Consider the following 21,448-nt stretch of genomic DNA (forward strand, 5'->3'; position numbering starts at 1 on the left):
TCTTGTTCCATGTCCAAGAAGAATGAGGTTATGCTGACAATTGAAGGGTGAGGAGGGTGGGGAATAATTTTATTGTGCAATACAACAGCTCTCAGCAGAGACAGGGCATGAGGGTGGTCCCCCAACCAAAGTCGTGTGACCTCTTTTTTCCATGTGGCTAGGTTCGGGGCTTTTATGGGCTCAGAATGGGGAGTGCATGCTGATTGGTTAGTGAGTATGCAAAAAAGGTTAAAATAGAGACACCACTCAAAGGTGGGCATGACATTGTAAAAAAACAATTAAGGAAGGGTAGGTATATGTAAAATAGGTGAAGGGTGGGGATCAATCTGAGGAAAGCATTCCAAACAGGAAGACAGGTTCTCAATCCAGTCTGTGGATTTATCCAGGATTTGTAGCTAGACCTTAAGCTGTCTTTGGCTTAAAGGTCAGGTTTCACTGTGGACCCACCCTGTTTGCCTAGGCATGTGTCAGCCTCCTGCTGCTATCATTCCCCCATCTGAAGAGGTACATCTAACTGCCATTAGGATAGGGATGTTGACCAGTCTTAACTGCTTCATGCTGATAGGGGGTGCTGGTTAGGGAAGATGGCAGTCAGATCTCTCTCAGAGGCCTATCTAAGGATCCCCAGTAAAAGGGAGCCATCATCTGAGGCTCCAGTTGCATGACCGTTTAGAGTTTGATGGCCTGAAGATAAGAAGAGAAAAACCAGTTTATTAGGAGACATGTATCAAAATGAAACAAGGGAGTAAGGATGGCTCAAAAATCCTAAAGCTGCTAACACACTCAGTTAACTGGTGGCTATAGCTATGCCTACTAAGATTTGGGTACATGGGGCTTTGCTTTGGTTAGCTCCCTTGGTCTTGTTTTCCACAAAAAGAAACCTCTGAGTTATGGGCACCCTATTTATCCCTATTTACCTGGCAGGGTTTGCAGGATAATTGCCCAGAACTAGAATATTGATCCAGATTTTTACGTTACCCATCCCTTTTTTTTCTTCTGAACTGCAGCCAGAGCTCCCTGGTTGGTTCACAGGAATAAGCAGAGCTAGTCTAAAATGCAGGAAAAAAATTTAAAAACAACTAATGAGACTAGAATTTAATGACAAGTATATGACAGGTTTTGAAACCAATTTTTCTCTGTCCAATCCTCATTTTTGTTAAAAACAAATCATGATAGGACTACATTGTTTGCAAAATAAACTTTAGTCTTATACTTAGCCTGATTATTTGCATAAAGTGTAGCAAGAATAATTATTTTCACATAGGTTTTTAAAAATTGGCTTTGATGGAATCCTGTTCTATCAGGAATCTCATATATGACTTTTTAAAGCTGAGCCCAGCCATGGGTTTGTACCCTGAAATATCTATGAGTTGGGTAAATTTCTCTCTTCTTGAAGTCCCAAGAAAACTTGGAGCTCCTGGACCTGTTAGAAAGTGACATTCTTTACTCACCACAGGTTAGGAATCCTGTACAGGGATTGTGTAGGCAAGGTATGAAGCCAGTTTTTTCAAGGGGCTTTTATTGGCTTTGCAAGTCAAGCTTGAGTCCTTAAAGGGAAGCATACCCTTCCAATCAAATCGTTGGTAAAACAACCACTTTCTCCAATTGCATCCTGTTGCAAAAGAAAACAGATTCTTATTGCACTTATACAAATAACTATGTTGCCCTAAGTTAAGAATACTCACAAATAGTTTCCAAATTCTGGAGATACTAGGCAGAGAGAAACAAATACGCCCCTAATTTTGTTCCTAGGGGTATACCTTACTCAATTGTGAAAAGCTGTAAATAGCTCAAAATAAAAGTTTTCCTGACTTTGGAAAACAAAGGATCAGCAACATTTTAAGCAAAAAGTTAAAATGATTATTTCAGTTTTCTATTAATTCAGTCCATTCAGTTAACTCTTGTTCTGCTTAATATTCAAGAACATTTCAGTTCTTCATGAGTCCTGTACGTTTTTCCTCTATTTCAATGTCACAATCTCCAAAGATATCATAAACCTGCATTCAAGAGCACCTGTCAGAGTTCTATAGCTGATTATAAACCATCTTTTGAAGACAATGAAAACAAGTCAACAATTGCCTGTGAATGACAAAATGTCTGGGTAGTAACAGTCAAAAACACAATTGACAAAGGAATTTGGTTATTTCTGTGGTTTACAATAACTTAACACAATAACCTTAATTATGATTGATAGCATGTACTCAGACATTAGAATGTTAGAAATCCCGTACTATCTGGGAACATATATTAATATTATTCACTAAAATATAACCTGAAGAAGATTAAACGTTGTTTTTATTTTGGTGATCCCATGTAACTAAACATGTCAAATAATCCTGTTTACCTCTCTTTTGGATGTTCCAAGGGCCCTCTGCAGCATCCAAAAGTTAGGAGTTAGAAAAGACAATTTTGAAGCAGTAATTTGATTTTGGAAAGCCTATCAAATATGTTAAAGGTTTACAACACTTGATATTATGAAATAGAATTCCAGGTTATCGCAAGCCATTTATTTGGCCAAAGCGATGACTGAAAAAGTTTTTTAAAAGGCACAAAAGTCTGGGCACAGTGGCTTACGCCTCTAATCCCAGCACTTTGTGAGGCCGAGGCGACTGGATCACGAGGTCAGGATATCGAGACCATCCTGGCTAACATAGTGAAACCCCGTCTCTACTAAAAAAATGCAAAAAAAAATTAGCTAGGTGGACACCTGTAGTCCCAGCTACTCGGGAGGCTGAGGCAGGAGAATGGCATGAACCCAGGAGGCGGAGCTTGCAGTGAGCCGAGATCACACCACTACACTCCAGCCTGGGTGACAGAGTGAGACTCCGTCTAAAAAAAAAAAAGGGCACAAAACCTTTAGCCATTAAAAGGGAAATTCACCTTTCCAAACAATCTGTCTCTTGTCTCATAAAAGAGGCATGAGCGAGCATCCTCACCACTTCTACCATATAGTGAGAAGACACCATCTATCAACCAGAAAGTTAGCCCTCACTAAACACCAAATCTGCTGGTGCCTTGATCTTGAACTTCTAGCTTCCAGAACTGTGAGACATAAATGTCTGTTGTTTATAAGCCACCCACTTTATAGTATTTTGTTATAGCAGCTTAAATGGACTAAGACATCACTTAAGTGTTTCTACTTGTTTATGGCTCCAGGGTTTCCGTTCCATGTAAGCTGATCATGCTATATCTCTTTGGACACACCTACATCCAGAAATAATCTAGATATTTCAGCATGGTGATTTACTCTGAGACTTCAGTTCTCTGACTAACTTGTGAAAAAGTCATTGATACTCAACTATCTAGTGTTTTCTTGTAAGAATTGTGGGTGACAGCATTCAAGTACTTCACATGCCAGAGCTGATGTCAACAGTCTCTCTCAAATACATATATTTGAAACAGGGTCTTAATCTGTCACTCAGACTGGAGTGAAGTGGCACAATCACAGTCATAGCTTACTCAATCTCCCTGGCCCAAGCGATCCTCCTGTCTCAGCCTCCTAAGTAGCTAAAACCATGGGCATGCACCACCATGCCCAGCTAATACTTGTATTATTTTTAGAGATGGAGTTTTGCCATGTTTCCCAGGCTGGTCTTGAACTCCTGAGCTCAGGCAATCCTCCTACCTCTGCCACCCAAAGTGCTGGGATTATAGGCATGAGCCACCATGCCTGGCCAACTGTCTATATTTTTAAAACTCCGTTTCATTGTTCAGATATAATTTGTACTTGTCTTTCAAATTAGAATTTCTAAATTACCATGTCCTTGAAATTGCCTCTTATTATCTTCCTCTTCAGATAGATTCTTATGCATGCATTATTATTGTGGCGGCCAAGGACCTTGGCCTCCTGGAGATTTGCTAAAAATCACTGATATGAGGCAGATTGATCAGTAGGAGAAAAGGTATACAAATTTATTTAACGTGTATAACAGGAGGCTTCAGAATCCCCTCCAATGAAGTTTGGAAGCTTACATAACATCCTGGCAAAACATGTTATGGAATTAGGGAGAAGAGGAATTCTGTTGACAGGATTACTAGGGAGAATGAATAGATCCGGGAACATAGATTAATTTGTAAATAGTTCTCTTTGACAGTGAAAGGGTCTGTTCTGTTCAGTTGTGGTTATATTCTTGGTCTTATAGGAGGGAGAAGAAAAAACAATTGTTCTTCTTGGTGGGTCCAGATTTTAGGCAGATGAAGGACCTTCAGAGAACAACTTTATCCTATGCTTTGAGAGAGACTGGGAAGCAATGAGGTCAGAGGGACCTTGAGGCTTCTTCAGTTCTGCATGTCAAAACACCATATTTTTGGGTATTGGCTTGAGCCTTAACGTTATCTAATGATGTTCTGTCTTCACCAATCTATCATGAGAATTTTTGTTAATTTCTTTTATATTCCTCATCTACTACATGAATCAAATCAGTTCTCCACTAACGACTAAAGATTAAAAGATAGCAATTCTTATCTTACGACATCAAATGGTAAATAATCAGAGTAATTTATCATCAAATATAACCCCAGGTATTCCTCAAGGAGACATACTGTCTGTAATGGTGAAACTAACATGACAGACTAAGAATAGAGTCATCAAAACTGGTCCTTGCCCTTTTTTTGCCTTTTTAAAATTCACCACTTTTAACTATTTTGTGATTGTTTGTGTGTGTTTGTGTGTTTATTTGTGTGTGTATGTGTGTGTTGGTGGTACTTTATGGATTCTGTAATCGAAAATTTAAAGTCTGGGATAATGAATGTGTCAAAGCACAGGACGAAGTGAAACCTGGTGCTTCCTGACAATAAATGTTTAATCCTCTTTCCTTGGAGATTTCAGGAAACTCCAGTAATTGAGGAAACAAGAATATGTAACCCTGGAGTACAACTTTTTATGAACACTGTGTAGTTCATGACACACAAGGGATCTTTTAAAAACAGACATTGGTGTTCAGTAAGTTTACCCATTGACAAATGATTGTTTTACTGTATACAATACTCCCTACAAAACTTTTACTACTATTACACAAAAGAGTAATAAAATGAGAAACACCTTTTCCCCTCTATTTATACATCTCGCTCATCTCTGTAACTAAGTTTAATGTTTACCGGAGAGAGGAAAAAATATAATTCCTAGGGAACCCTGTGCTGTGCCAATGAAATGAGCAATAGGGCACCCTAAGGAGTAGTGATTGGCCTCCCACGAAATGATCTAAACATTGTCTTTGCAGCACCACACCCAACACACCCTGTGTTCTGCCAGTCCACAATTAGACAGCCAGGGACAATGACCCTTCCAAAAAATGTTTTATCTAAGCTTAATAACAAAATCTCTCTATAAAGATAAACAAATATTTCCCAATTAATTATTGACATTTTCTGTACCATCCTATTGGGAAAATGTTCAATATGAATGCAGAAATTTACAAGCACCCCTTCTATCCCCTTTTCATCCCTACACTGTGTGCCTAAAGAGAAATGGTTCTGGGGATGATATTATGTGCAAATCACAATGCACCCCATTAATTACTCTCTCTAAGGAAGAGAGATGTGACACATTTTACAGAATCAGCTCAAAAGACAGAAAATCCAAAGCACTCATTATATATTTTCGTCTGACGCAGCACATTAAAATTTGAAGAAAGAAAACCATCTTATCATAAAGTCAGCAAAAAAATAAAACAAAACGAAGCTCCTATTTATTTGCGCACCTCTGTTCATTGGAAGATGATGCATTGTGCTACAAATATTGTTTTCCAAAGATCCCACATGGTATAGTGGGAGGAAGATGGAATGCTAATTAAAAATGAATTAAATCTCTGTGATTTCCAAATCCATATGATCTTATAAGAGTTACTTAACCTCTACGTTCCTCATACTTAAAATAGTACCTGTCTCTAAAGGTTGTAGTGAGAAGCTTTATGAGATAGTGAAAGAAAAGCACCTCCCAAAGGGTTGGCCCCAAATGTAACTCAGCAAATGTTTATTTCTTTTAGACTTACAGTCTTTCATTAGGCAAACATGACCTGAAATGTATCCACAGAGTGGTAATTCCTTTTGCTACTGGTAGGTTGAATGGTAGTCCCTAGAAGTGTCAACTATTCAATCTGATCAACAATCTTTTCTGCATCATCTGTTAAATGCTTTTCTCCTTCTGTAGGTTTTAAATAGAAGTTGCTTAGATAACCAGCATTCCAGGCAGATTGGATGGGTCAAACTAGACCAATCAGAAAACACCATTACCTCAGCCAAAATGATTGGACTAAGTATTTCAAAGGAAATTCAAGCCAGGCAAATCAGAATTTTTTGCTAGGTGTTTTCAAGTGGTTGCCTGAAGGAGAGAAATCTTTGCCTATTTAAAGAAATATGAACCTAAAAATTGGGTGGGAGAGTGATGTTATGTGGCTGAGGAGAAAGCCGGACAGAAGGGAATGAGGCTGACAAGCCAAGGAAGCTTCAGGGACTTCTATTCCAATGGCAACTCTGAAAACATGTTACCCTCTTGACAATTAGGTTGTTCCTTTAAGATTCAGCCCAGGTGTCTTCTAGGAAGTTTGTCATGATTCTTTCAGGTTGGATTTAGGGCTCTATCTTCTGTCTTTCCGTAGAATTCTGTGAGTAATTCTGTTCTGAATCTGACCACTTTATAATGTATCAATCACTGCCTGTCTTCACCACCAGTCCATAAAAGTCATGAGTGACTTGTCTCAACTTTCAATACTCAGTACTTCTCTTGGTGCCAGGCGTATTTTAGTCTCCGAGACACAGACATATTATTCTATTTTAACAACTGTTCTGATCTGAGTTTAGTTCTTTGTTTCTTCGTAGTCCACAGCTGTGCCACAGTATTTGAAGTTTCATCTCGATGTGTCTTTATGGTTGTTTTGATTGGCCTGGTTGAGATTTGATGACTTAAATTATCTATGGCTTTTATTTAGTTAGTTAGTTAGTTATTTTAGCATCTTCTTACTACCACCATAGGCAACTGGAAACGTTTCAGCAAAACAGTCCTGGAAGAAAAAGAAAATGTTATCTTTCAGGACAGATATTTATATCCTGGTAGAAAATCCTGCTAATCTCTATGTAAGTGACTTGAAAACAAAATGGCAAAGAAAAGAACCACACTGCAATTTGAAGTTTGTCTCATTGTTAAAATGGCATCCTGTTGTTTGCATTAATTATGAGAGTACTTCCACCCACAAATAAAATATCACATGTTAAATGCCAAAGTTTGAGAAAAGTCACAATCTTGTCACACTATAATTAAGCAGATTTTTGGTATTTATTTAGACTATTAAGTATGTAGAACTCTTAATTGAATTGAAGTGAACCTAAAGTAAAATGATTATCACTATCGCTACACTTTCCTCCAGGAAACAGAGATCAGAAGCCAAAGATGAAGATGCCCCCAGGCAAGAAGCAGTTTAAAAATAAATGGGAAAGTTTCCTAAGAAGAGCAGAAAAAGATTGTTCTGGCTCATAATTTTCAAGGTTTTTACTAATTCTCCTCTAGAAAGTAATCACCAAGTCCTTGGTATTTAACAAAGGTAATTAACAATTGAAGGCTTGCTCTTAAGATTCCAGTTTCCAAAAAATGCCTTCAAGCCAATCCAAGTTCAGTACCGTTGAGAGGGGATCTATGCCTAACCCCTTCATTTAGATTTCTTGTCCAGCCTTCAAAATCAAGGGGCAATGGTCTCAGCCCTCACTTTGGAGCCAGGGACGCTTGTGTTAGAATCCAGTTTTTACTGACTGCAAGCTATGATTTTTAGCAGGTCTCAGTGCTCCTGTGACTCATTTAATTGTATGAAAATTTCAGTGAAATGATACCAACCTCTCGAGGTTGTTGCATGTAAAAATGAAATTTATACATAAAATGTGTAGTAGGTGATCAATAAAGATAGTTGTTATTTAACAACATTAGGAAATTATATATTTGTTTGTGTCAAGTGTTGTGCTGGGTACCAGTAAATAAGGGTTGAGGGCAAATTCTTTCTCTCTGAGAGCTTACCTTTTGTGGGAGACAGAATTAGTTAAGGAGCAAATTAATGAATGAATGAACAAAAAAAAGAGTGAATGAATAATTTCAAATTGTAAAAAATACCATGAAAGGGAACAGCAACAGACAGGATATAGGCATGAGAGAAAGAAATTTGTATGTAAATGGAAAAGTGTTAAGAATTGGGGTCTCACCAGTGGAAATCAGGTGGGGAAGAACATTCTAGACAGGAAGGACACATGCAAATCCCCTGGGGCAAGAAAAGGCTGAGCTTTCAGTCAACTAGCATGAACTAGGAAAACTAGCACAAAAGGAGCTTGGAAAACATGTAGATTTTGGTTTAGAGATGAGCAACATAAACCAGGAAGCGATAGTAAGTAAGAGTTTGAATTTGATTCAATGGAGAATAAAGTCCTGAAAGATTTAAAAAGAATGTAACTTATGCTGAGTAATCTGGCCTGTATTAAATAGCCTGCAGAAGGGCAAGAGGTGAAACAGGGGAGTCCAGTCAGAGAGTTATCAAAGTAGTCCAATAAGAAAAGATGATAATTTTTATTCAGGTGATAGTCATGGAATTGAGGATATTTGGAGTGACACATCATACGTATTTGTTGCTTATGATCTTAATATTAGTAACATCAGCCATACCAGATCAAAGCACCTCCACTCAGCCTTGGCTCCAGCTTCCTTAAAGCTCCACTTCTTCCACTCTCTGTGTTATGTTTGTTCACATCTCTCTTGTCCCCGTGTAGATCAAAAGCTCCTGTGAGACTGGGGGCTCCATCTTACCTGTCTCGCATGCCAACTCTTTTCACCCCTTCATTCCTCTCCTAGAAACAAGCATATAATATTTGTGCAACAACAATAAAATATGGCCCAAATAAATAAATGATGAACATCACAGAAGGCAATTTGCAAAGATAACAATTCTCTCTACTTCTTTTCTTCTCTAGAAAAGTATTACAAGTCTCCTTCCTCTGAAATTTGAGGTGCCCTGACATTCCTCAGAATGCTACCCACAGCAATAGTGCAGAAAATTCTGCCCAATTATATGGCTCAGAAATAGATTCTTTGAACTTCCCATCATAATCAGAGGTGAGTTCTTGGCTCTGGTATTATTGCCAGCCATAATTAGCTCCAGTTAAACTGCCTCTGTGCATCCTGGCAGGCAGATCACCTACATCAATAATGCTACCAGCTTAAGCTTGCTCTGGGGAGACATTGTGTGTGACAGACTTTATTTTCAGGGCAAACTGCCATTGAATGCAGTTGCAGAATCCATTGCTCTGCCCAGTTAAGCCAGAACTGTATTTGATCGATGGGCCTTACGGGTGAGTGTCAGAATAATAAGGCCACTAATCATTTGCAACCCCATGGCACCATTCATCAAGGGATCTCAGAGAACTTTACCTGAGTTAATTAATACTGGCAACGCCTCTGTGAACTAGATAAGTGTTATTATTCCCATTTTACAGATGAGGAGACTGAGTAATGGAGAAATTAACCCAATGTTGCTCAATAAAGAGATGAAAACTCAAATAATACCTCTGAGCCTCTGTCTGCCTTGTCAATTAAATGCATCAGCTCATCAGTACTAGCTGGCTGCTTCTTAGATGATCGTGTTTTATTGATGTACACTGTTAAGCAGCTGCCACATTTCACCTCCTTTCCATCAAGGAGGAAGCAATTCTGGTTTGTAGCAATTGTGGTAACAAATGCTAAGGAAAGCTAAGCTGACTTCCTTCCATTATATTGTTCACTATCTGCCCTAGATGACTTCTTTCTCAGAAAAAAAAAAAAAAATCTGGACAAAAATTTTTGATATGTTATATTGTACCTAAAGTAGTTGGGAGTAGTTTTTGACACAGGAGGAAAACATGTGGCAGTCACATTATTCAATCAGGGAAGAAAACCTGCCTTGATATAAAAATAAAAAGCAAAAGCTCATTATTTTACATCAACAATGGAAAAGTTACTGAAATAAACATGTGAAATGTCTCATTTAATGCATCTGAGGGGAGAATAAAAAACTTTGAAAGCTTCAAGCTATCCAGGTAGAAATTTTTAAAGCCCTTACTTTGGTCAGAAAGTGATAAAATTTCTGCTTTTTGCAGGATTGCAGAGTTAATGGAAAGGTGAAGGGCAGAGAAGCCAAGCCTGAGACAGATGTGGAGAAAGGGAAATTTGTTTTCAAGGCCCTCCCATGACCTTTTCTTTGTTTGCTTTCTTGCACTGTAGCATGTGACTGTGCAAGAATGTGATATTACGAATAGGAAAATATTTTCCCTCATTTAATTAAGTAACCTTGAACAAGATTTTCAATTTCTCTAAACCCCTGTTTCCTCATCTGTAAATCTGGGATATTAGCCTTCTTGCAGGATTATAAAGAAGATGAATGGAAACAGTGGATGTAGGAGTCTAATTTGGTGCTTAGCATTTCGTAGATGGTCAAGGAAAGGTAGATAATGCTACTATTGTTAGCAGCCACTCTCTCTACCTTAAACCACTCCACACCCTCCAAACCTGCACACACACCTTAGCTATTCAGCATGATCCCTGCTGGTCTAACAAGAACTGACCCTGCAAATGCTATCTCTACTTTCTGCTTCCCCCTTCTCTACAATCCAGTCGTTTAGAACGTCCTTGAACAGTCAGTTGACCAGTCAGAGCCTCAAATTTTTCATCTGTTAGATGAGAGTAACAGCTCCCTTCTCTCTACCTTATCTCTTAAGATTATTGTCAGAAACAAATGAGGGAATAACTCAGTTTGCATTGTAAACTCTAGCATACAATACATTTTGACTTTTAAACATTACCATTATTATTTCTTAAGACTTAGCTGAAGGAAGAAAACCCATTTTAAATATTCACAGTAAGAGATTAATGACAAAGAGTTAGTAGTTTACCCCTGCTAGGTAACATTGGTTCATTTTAATAGGCACATTTACTGCCTTAATCCAAAACAAAATATTCGTGAAAATTCAAGGCAGAGAAACAAACAAGGAGAGAAATTCATTTGAATGAGGAAATCCCTAAAGTGATCCTCTATGTGCTAACTTTTAGAGAAGGACTGTTCTGGCACATTTTGCTATCTTTACAAACTCTTTGCTCATTACTCAGAGTTGATCCCATGGAAAAATTGTGACATAAAAGAAGTTGATCCTGTGGTCTCCAAACAGCCTCCCTGTCTCTGTTCCCAATACTGAAAAGATTTTCTTGCATAACAAACTCAATTTATTTTATTTTTTTTTTTTCTTTTTTTTTTTTTTTTTTTAGTTTTTTATTTATTTTTTTATTTTTTATTGATCATTCTTGGGTGTTTCTCGGAGAGGGGGATTTGGCAGGGTTACACGACAATAGTGGAGGGAAGGTCAGCAGATAAACAAGTGAACAAAGTTCTCTGGTTTTACTAGGCAGAGGACCCTGCGGCCTTCCGCAGTGTTTGTGTCCCTGGGTACTTGAGATTAGGGAGTGGTGATGGCTCTTAACGAGCATGCTGCCTTCAAGCATCTGTTTAACAAGCACATCTTGCACCGCCCTTAATCCATTCAACCCTGAGTGGATACAGCACATGTTTCAGAGAGCACAGGGTTGGGGGTAGGGTCACAGATCAACAGGATCCCAAGGCAGAAGAATTTTTTCTTAGTACAGAGAAAAGTCTCCCATGTCTACCTCCCTCCACACAGACGCGGCAACCATCCGACCTCTCAATCCTTTCCCCACCTTTCCCCTCCTTCCACTCCACAAAACCGCCATTGTCATCATGGCCCGCTCTCAATGAGCTGCTGGGCACACCTCCCAGACGGGGCGGTGGCCGGGCAGAGGGGCTCCCCACCTCCCAGCAGGGGCGGCCGGGCAGAGGCGCCCCCCACCTCCCGGACAGGGCGGCTGGCCGGGCAGGGGGCTGACCCCCCCCACCTCCCTCCTGGACGGGGCGGCTGGCCGGGCAGAGGGGCTCCTCACTTCCCAGTAGGGGCGGCCGGGCAGAGGCGCCCCTCACCTCCCGGATGGGGCAGCTGGCCAGGCGAGGGGCTGACCCCCCCACCTCCCTCCCGGACGGGGCGGCTGGCCGGCGGGGGGCTGACAGCCCCACCTCCCTCCCCGACGGGGCGGCTGGCCGGGCGGGGGGCTGACCCCCCCCACCTCCCTCCCGGACGGGGCGGCTGGACTGGCGGGGGGCTGACCACCCACCTCCCTCCCGGACAGGGCGGCTGGCTGGGCTGTGGGCTGACCCCCCCACCTCCCTCCCGGACGGGGCGGCTGGCCGGGCTGAGGGGCTCCTCACTTCCCAGTAGGGGCGGCCAGGCAGAGGCGCCCCTCACCTCCCGGACGGGGCGGCTGGCCGGGCGGGGGGCTAACCCCCCCACCTCCCTCCCGGATGGGGCGGCTGGCCTGGCGGGGGGCTAACCCCCCCACCTCCCTCCCGGTCGGGGCGGCTGGCCGGGCGGGGGGCTGACCCCCCCACCTCCCTCCCGGACGGAGTGGCTGGCCGGGCAGAGGGGCTCCTCACTTCCCAGTAGGGGCGGCCGGGCAGAGGCGCCCCTCACCTCCCGGACCGGGTGGCCGGCCAGGCGGGGGGCCAACCCCCCACCTCCCTCCCGGACGGAGCGGCTGGCGGGGCAGAGGGGCTCCTCACTTCCCGGTAGGGGCGGCCTGGCAGAGGCGCCCCTCACCTCCCGGACAGGGCGGCTGGCCGGGCGGGGGGCTGACCCTCCCACCTCCCTCCCGGACGAGGTGGCTGCCGGGCGGAGACGCTCCTCACTTCCCAGATGGGGTGGCTGCTGGGCGGAGGGGCTCCTCACTTCTCAGACGGGGCGGTTGCCAGGCAGAGGGTCTCCTCACTTCTCAGACGGGGCGGCCGGGCAGAGACGCTCCTCACATCCCGGACGGGGCGGCAGGGCAGAGGTGCTCCCCACATCTCAGATGATGGGCGGCCGGGCAGAGACGCTCCTCACTTCCCAGATGTGATGGCGGCTGGGAAGACGTGCTCCTCGCTTCCTAGATGGGATGGCGGCTGGGCAGAGACGCTCCTCACTTTCCAGACTGGGCAGCCAGGCAGAGGGGCTCCTCACATCCCAGACGATGGGCGGCCAGGCGGAGACGCTCCTCACTTCCCAGACGGGGCGGCGACCGGGCAGAGGCTGCAATCTCGGCACTTTGGGAGGCCAAGGCAGGTGGCTGGGAGGTGGAGGTTGTAGCAAGCCGAGATCACGCCACTGCACTCCAGCCTGGGCACCATTGAGCACTGAGTGAACGAGACTCCGTATCCCGGCACCTCGGGAGGCCGAGGCTGGCCGATCACTCGCGGTTAGGAGCTGGAGACCAGCCCGGCCAACACAGCGAAACCCCGTCTCCACCAAAAAAATATGAAAACCAGTCAGGCGTGGCGGCGCGCGCCTGCAATCGCAGGCACTCGGCAGGCTGAGGCAGCAAACTCAGTTTAAACTCCTCTTTTCTCCTGTTCTACAGCTAAGAAGAGTTTTCTGCTGCAAGTGTTAATTGTCCTGGCAGAGATGCCTGTCCTCTCTGTTCGCAGCAGTGGCTGTGCTAAAGGATTCAAAATATACAAAAATCTATTGTTACCTCCCCGAATAGAAAATGCTATTAAGAAAAGGTCTTCTTTTTTTTATAGAAAAATCCGTGCTAACTGTTTCAGAGGTAGAAAAGTAAGCCCGGTACAAATACAAAATCCAAGTGCCAAAAAGCTAATAAAATGATAAGAAGATCCTGGCACTGATTTTCAGTGCTTGCAATGACGTGCTAAAATATGCCAAGTCATGCTCAGGAAGAACATTAGGCTGTTCCTATAAATGAGACCTACAGATCAGCTAAAGCAATAGAGTCTAATTACTGTTATTAATAATAGCAAGAGTATATTAATCTCTCCTATCAGCAAGCAAGTATAATATTGAACTTTTCTTTCAAAGACAGCCATAATGCTATTATTTACTATTCTAGGCATTTTATTCTGCAGTAATAGTTACAAAATGATTAACACAATGATATCCCATGCTGCACTGTCAAAATTCTCCTGAATTCTGTTGGAGAAAAGGATTATCATGCCCTTCAGCTGAAGAGCATAGGAGTCGACTCACAAGAAAATGTGGAAAATAAACACCAGCTTAGCTAAGATAATTATCTGAAACAATGATAATCAATGAGGCATCTCATATGCATCCATCCATCTATCCATCCATCCATCCATTCATCCATCAATCTCTCTTAAACGTAATCTTCATGATCTGCCACCACCATCACCAGCACATATTGAGGCATACCCACTGATAGTAGACCCCAAATTCTCACAGGAGGTCAAGTATGGCAAAGACTCAATAAATTTCATGCATTCTTATACATTTCTCATATTGGGGCAATAAAGATTGTGTGTGCTAATGAACTGCGAGAAAATGACTTCCATCAGTTCAAGAGCAAGACAATTAAGAGTCTGTATGTGTCCCTCACATCTCCTTTCCCTTACTAGAACAATTTTGGAGGTCACACATGCCACATGTCATACCTCCAAATGGATAAGACCACCCAGCCTGCATCAGTTTCATATGAGAAAAGAAGGATACTCCTGCTTTATTAAGCCACTAAGACTGTGAGGGTTCATCTGTTTCAGCAGCTAGTGTTAATTTTTCTCAGCTTGATTTTAACATGATCAGTGATTTGGGGATATCATTCAACCTCCTGGAGTCTATTTTCTCTTGGATGAAACAAGGAAATACCCTTCTCTAAAGCGTTCTATAATTTGTAATAAGTTCCCTGAGTATATAAGAAAAAGAAAACACACGCCAAACAAATAGCTATGTCATTGTTGGATTTCTCTTACTGTACAGACAAAATATATTGTCAAAATATATTGGCATTCTTAGAGTTTTTATGCATAGTATTTAACCCACTGTATTGTAACTATTTGTGTATACATCCTTCTGTGTTTTTGTTGTTGTTGTTGTTGTTGTTGTTGTTGCTGCTTTGGTTTTGTGTTTTGTTTTTGCATAGAACTGTGAGCTCCTCTGGGGGCAGGAATTGCCTTTTTGATCGCTTTATCACCAGAGTCTGGGACAGTGTTTAGCAATCAATAATTTTGTTGTTGTTGTTGAAATGTAATTATGAATCTTGAAAAGAAAGATTGCAATAGCTTATCTGTCTCTTCCCTGCCACCACTGAGGAAAAATTGCCATAGATGATGCGTAAGGAGTTTTAGAGAATGGAAGCGCATACAAAGGAGGGACAGAGGCTGAGACAGAAAGAATGAAAAAGCAATTGAGGAGACTAGACAAGAGAACAGGAATAACTTATTGACGTCAAAGGGGACACGAAGAAGGTACGAGGGAGTTAAGCCAGGTAACATTTAAAAAGTCCAGGTCAGAGCACAAAGGCCATCCCTAGCAGAACACCTCATCATTTTTTGAAGCAGAAAATAAAATGTGACTGACAATTGGGAGTTCAGAGATGGGATGAACGTGTATCCAATATATATATTTTTTATTTTAACCTGGGATATGCATTGCTGGGACTTAGAGGGAATGAAAATTTGAGATCTGATGGCAAGGCCTCAACTCTCCAGATGTCTGAGCCCAAGGAATATAAGGCAGGGTGAATTGGTCAGGATGCTGGTGACAGTTTCAAACTTGTTTGACAAGTAGAACAAGACAGGATGATAGGACTACATGCCAAATGGAGTATTAGGCCTCTGCTATTGTCTCAACTAATGTAATCAGGGAAAGAAAACATTTTATGCTATCTATCACCAAAAATGTCCAAACAAGGGTTGGAATCTCAACAAGGAAAAGGGTGCTCTTCAGTGTGTCACCCTGTTCCTTAGAAGGCCATTTGTTTTAATACTAGTTAGCCACTGGTCTTTACCTGAATGCTTCCCGTCACTGAAACAAGGATCCTTACTCTTTCAACACGGTGTCTCCTGCCTCTGAAACTGATCTTTGGTATATTATCCCCATTCTGGGGAAAGTGACAAAGCCTGGTAAGCGACACTCAACAGCAACCTGCCTGAACCTTTGTCAAATTCCACCTCCACTGAGGCTGCAGCACCCAGACCAAGGAGCTAGCTGCATAGAAGTATATCCAGATCAGGGTCTAACTTGCAGGGTGCCCAAAAAAAGGCAGGAGCTAAAGGGTATTACAGAGCACAGTGTTTAGGTAGTTCTGAGAGTCAAGTATAAGCCCTGAACCCAGAAGGCAGCAGCAAAGGTAAAGCTAAGAAACGGAATTCATGATCAGGAGACAGGACCACTGGAATAGATGGGAGGAGGTAAAGAGTAAGAGTATGATGTTTCTACATCAGTATTTCTCCAAATGTGTTCAACAAAAATGTATACCTCAAAAATATCCGCCTCTATACGCTAGTTCAAATACATGATGTTCTTTCTGAGCACTTCAGTTCCAAAAACTATTCCTTAGAACAATTCTCCTGTATCTAAATTCTTTTATTAGGTTCTATATAGTATTCTTGCACCTACAGCTTCATCAGTTACTCCTACTACCAGGAGGCCTCCTATGGGCTAGAATACCACTTTCAAATTTCACAAATTCAGTGGCTTAAGCCTTTTGGCCTCCTCATGAGTAACCCATCAGGGATTGTCTACCTGTCTGTCTCTTTGTCTACTGGATGGGACTTTATTTTCCTACCTGCCTGTCTCATGTCATTTCTGCATTAATTTCTGGGACCTCTTAACCCTCTTCACTTTCTCCAGGATCACTGTGATGATAGGTCCAGAATTCCTCCCTTCAATGCAACTAGGTCAGTGTGTTTTTCTGTCCTCAGGCATTGACCCTTCAATTTCTCAGTTTCTAGGTGATTTTCAAGTTCCAATGTTGATTGCTACATGGGTGAAATTGCTAATTATATAGCATTGATGTATGTGGTGTCCCAACAAGTGTAAGCTGTTAGCCCATTCTGCCTAACTTAAAACATTTTGCATTTCTAACCAAGATTGCTAATATTATCATTTTTTTGTTTTAATTTGGGAAGGAAAGTCTCCAGTTACCAGCTCCCTAATTTCTCCTGTTGTCTCATTATCCAGAACTGGGTGACATGACTGGCCAAGGGGAATGAGAGGATGATTGGATTACATCAATCATGTTGCATTCTGGGTCAGGAGTCTGAATTCCATGCAATCAAGGGATTCCTACCAATTACCTGAGTCAATTAGAGTCTGGTATCAAGAAACAAAGGGAAATTACTGTTGAATAGGACATGGACAAGGTCTATTCTATTTTCATTTATAAGAGCATCATCAAGTTAATTGAGTAAGAAAATTCCACAAATTAAAACTGTCCAACAACCCAAAGAAGTCATGAGTTCCACTCAAAATAATCTCTAAGGAAATGTAATTTGACCATCTTAATGTATATTATAGATGAGTATCTGAAATAGATACTAATTTCCCTGCCCCACATAGCAGGAAAAGTCATTATATAATAGGGGAAATCATGAAAACACTCAGGTGAGGACAAATGAAAAGAGAAAGATTTAAAAAGGAAATTTGACTCACTCTACAACTTTTCCAGGACCCACAAACATATGACTTTTATTGTCTGTGGCATAAATGGTTTTCCTCCAATTTTTTTTTTTTGCCTTCCTACTTTAGTAAAGGAATTACTAAGTCTCAGTTTTGCATATGGCTGCTCAATTGAAGACTGCAGTTCCCAGCTTCCTTTACAGCTGGGTGTGGCCATCTTAAGTTTTATGTAAGGGAATAGGAGTGAAAGTGACATGTTCAACTTCCTAAGAATAGCCTTAAATTCAGCCACTTCTCCTTCTGCTCATCATCCTCGTTTCTATTGCCTGGAATGTGCATGTGATGGTAAATAATCTTGAATGGTGTAGGTGAGGGCAAAACACTTGAGACAGCAGAGCAACAAAACAGAAAAAGTTTAGCTCCCTAACACTATGGTGCCACCAAACCAGTCTGCATTGCTTATGCTCAGATTGTTACATGAAGGAAACCTACATTTTTTTTGTTTAAGCCACTGTTATTTTGATCTTTGTTACATGAGGCAAATCTTTATCCTACATTGACCCTCCTCCATTTCAAACAATGGCTTTCGCAAATCTTTGATGGGTCTCTTATAGCTCGACTAATCTTACCGCTTTATCTCTGTAGATGGCTCCATATCTCACTTCTAGAAATTAAGGGGATCTGGCTGGAAATCTGAACCCAGTTTTAGTCAGTTCAAGCTGATATACCAGAATACCATACTACGGGTTACTTAATCAACACATATTTATGTATTACAGTTCTGGAGGTTGGCAGATACAATGACTGGTGAGGGAACTCTTCCTGGTTTGTAGATAGTCATCTTCTCCTTGTATCCTCACATGGCTGAGAGAGAAATCATCGCTTATGTCTTTTCTTACAAAGACACTGACTCTGTTCATGGGAGCTGCACTCTCATTATCTAATTACCCCCTGATATGGCTTGGCTGTGTCCCCACCTAAATCTCACCTTGAATTGTAATAATCCCCATGTGTCAAGGGTGGGGACAGATGGGGATAATTGAATCATGGGAGTGGTTTCCACAGTCTGTTCTCATGGTAGTAAATAAGTCTCACAAGAGCTGATGATTTTATAAATGGGAGTTCCCCTGCACAAGCCCTTGCCTGCTGCCATGTAAGACACGATTTTGCTCCTCATTCATGTTCTGCCATGATTGTGAGGCCACTGCAGCCGTGCGACACTGTAAGTTAATTAAACCTGTTTCCTTTATAAATTACCCAGTCTCAGTATGTCTTTATTAGCAGTGTGAGAACAGACTAATATACACACCAAAGGCCATGCTTCTAATACCGTCATATTGCAGGTTAGGATTTTAACACATGAATGTTGAGGTGACACAAACTTTCAGTCCATATTCTTTCTCTGGCCCTCCAAAATTTATGGCCTTCTTGTATGGAAAATACATTCATTCCATCTGAACAATTCTGAAAGTCTTATTTCTCTTCATCATCAAGTCTAAAGTTCATAATCTCATCTAAATATCATCTAAATCAGATATGAGTAAGACTAAGTTGTGATCCATACTGAAACAAAATTTTTCTCCAGCTATGAATCTGTGAAATCAAACAAGTTATTGTTTCCAAAATACAATGACGGGACAGACATAGAATAGATATTGCCATTCCAAAAAGAAAAAATTAGAAAGAAGGAAGTGGTAAGGAGTTCCACACAGTTCCACACAGTTCCAAAATGTAGCAAGGCAAACTCTTAGAGATGTTAAGCCTTGAGAATAATCTTCTTTCACTCAATTTTCTGGCTTCCAGGCACACTTGGGTAGCAATGGCTTGGTGCGTTGGGCCTGCTCCTTCTACCTGAAACTGCAGCTCTCTACAATGGCCCCACCACCAAAATCAGACAGGCAATTCCACCCTTAGAAGGCAAGGAGAAATTATCCTTTCCCCCTGTGCCTGTAGTGGGAGTGGCAGCCCTGTAGATCTCAGAATCACCTTTGGGGACCTTCTTTTCTTTTCTTGACAGACAGCACATGTTCACAGCCTTCTTTCCATTTTCTCTGTTTTCTTTAGCCCCAGCTGGCAGTGTTTCTGCTGGTGTAATCCCATCTTTATCCCTAGCTTCTGTTGAGATGGGTGATTAAGTCCTCAGTTCACACTCACACTAATCTTATCAAATGATCTATCTGCCACACCCTTAGAGCTATCTTCAGAATATGCGTTCTCATTTCTTGCAATATGGATTGGCTGAGAATGTTTCAAATCTTTAATTTCTGGGACATTTTTGCTTAACAATCGCTTCTTCAAATCATTTCCCTCTTCTTGCTTTTTACTGTAAGCAACCAGGAGGAACCAAGCCACTCCTACAAAACTTTGTTTAGAAGTTTCCTCAGCTAAGTATTTAATTTCATTGTTTGCAAGTTCTACCTTCCACAAAACACAAGTACATTAATATAATTGAAGTATTTTCTGCTTTATAACAAGGCTTGCCTTTTTGCCATTGTTCAATAGCATATTCTTTATTTCTGTCTGATATCTCATTAAAATTTTCTTTAATGATCATGTTTCTACCAACAGTCTGTACACAATTATTTGTATATTCTCTAAGAAGACAGAAGCTTTCTCTAGAGCACTTATTTTTTCTTTTACTGAACTCTTACAACTGGAAACATCTTTAAAGTTCCTTTATAGCAATGTCAGCTTTTTCTGGCACGTTGATATGGTTTTGCTGTGTCCCCACACAAATCTTATCTTGAATTGTAGTTCCCATAATCCCCACATGTTGTAGGGGGGACTCAGTGAGAGGTGATTTAATCTTGGAGGCTGTTACCCTCATGCTGTTCTCATGACAGTGAGTGAGTTCCCACAAGATCTGATGGTTTTTTAAGGGGCTTTCCCCCTTTGCTCAGCACTTCTCCTTGCTGCCTCAATGTGAAGAAGGATGTGTTTGCTTCCTCTTCTACCACAATTGTAAGTTTCCTGAGGCCTCTCAGCCATGCTGAACTGAGTCAATTAAACCTCTTTATAAATTACTCCGTCTTGGGTATGTATTGATTAGCAGCATGAGAATAAACTAACACAGTAAATTGGTACTGGGAGTGGGGCTCTGATTTAAAGATACCCAAAAATGTGAAAGCAACTTCAGAACTGGGTAACAGGCAGTTACCAGTTGGAACAATTTGGAGGGCTCAGAAGACAGGAAAATGTAGGAAAGTTTGGAACTTCCTAAAGACTTGTTAAATGGCTTTGACCAAAATGCTGATAGGGATATAAACAATAAAGTCCAGGCTGAGTTGGTCTTAGATGGAGATGAGGAACTTGTTGGGAACTGGAGCAAAGGTGACTCTTGCTATGCTTTAGCAAAGAGACTGGTAGCATTTTGCCCCTGCCCTAGAGATCTGTGGAACTTTGAACTTGAAAGAGATGAATTAGGGTATCCGGTGAAAGTAATTTCTAAGTGGCAAAGCATTCAATTAGAAGCAGAACATAAAAGTTTAGAAAATTTGCAGCCTGACTATGCCACAGGAAAGAAAAATCCATTTCCTGAGGAGAAATTTAAGCCTGCTGCAGACATTTGCATAAGTAACAAGGAGCCGAATGTTAATCACCAAGACAGTGGGGAAAGTGTCTCTATGGCATGTCATAGACCTTCATGACAGCCCCTCCCATCACAGGCTTGGAGGTCCAGGAGGGAAAAATGATTTTGGGAGCTGGGTCCAGCGCCTTCCTGCTGCATGCAGCCTAAGGACTTGGTACCCTGTATCCCAGCTGCTCTAGCCATTGCTAAAAGGTGCCAAAGTACAGCTCAGGCCACGGCTTCAGAGAATGGAAGCCCCAAGCCATGGCAGCTTCCAGGCAGTGTTGGGCCTGCAGGTATGCAGAAGTCAAGAATTGAGGTTTGGGAACATCCACCTTGATTTCAGAGTATGTATGGAAATGCCTAGAGGTCCTGGCAGAAGTGGGCTGAGGGGCTGGGCCCTCATGGAGA

General features: G+C 41.8%; 1 long non-coding RNA gene across 2 annotated transcripts; it reads right to left on the bottom strand.

Moving 5' to 3' along the window:
- Positions 1 to 5,954: 5,954 nt before the first annotated feature.
- On the bottom strand, positions 5,955 to 10,774 carry LOC115934330 (uncharacterized). 2 transcript variants are annotated; one of them, XR_008679174.2, is made up of 3 exons: positions 10,523 to 10,774; positions 8,636 to 8,817; positions 5,955 to 6,998 (listed from the first exon to the last, which is right to left on the bottom strand). It is a non-coding gene; the product is annotated as an uncharacterized lncRNA (long non-coding RNA). The 2 variants fall into 2 exon arrangements; XR_008679175.2 differs by lacking the exon at positions 10,523 to 10,774 and adding an exon at positions 9,825 to 9,905.
- Positions 10,775 to 21,448: the final 10,674 nt, after the last annotated feature.

The sequence above is a fragment of the Gorilla gorilla genome, chromosome 3, assembly GCF_029281585.2.
Source record: "Gorilla gorilla gorilla isolate KB3781 chromosome 3, NHGRI_mGorGor1-v2.1_pri, whole genome shotgun sequence".
NCBI lineage: Eukaryota > Metazoa > Chordata > Mammalia > Primates > Hominidae > Gorilla > Gorilla gorilla.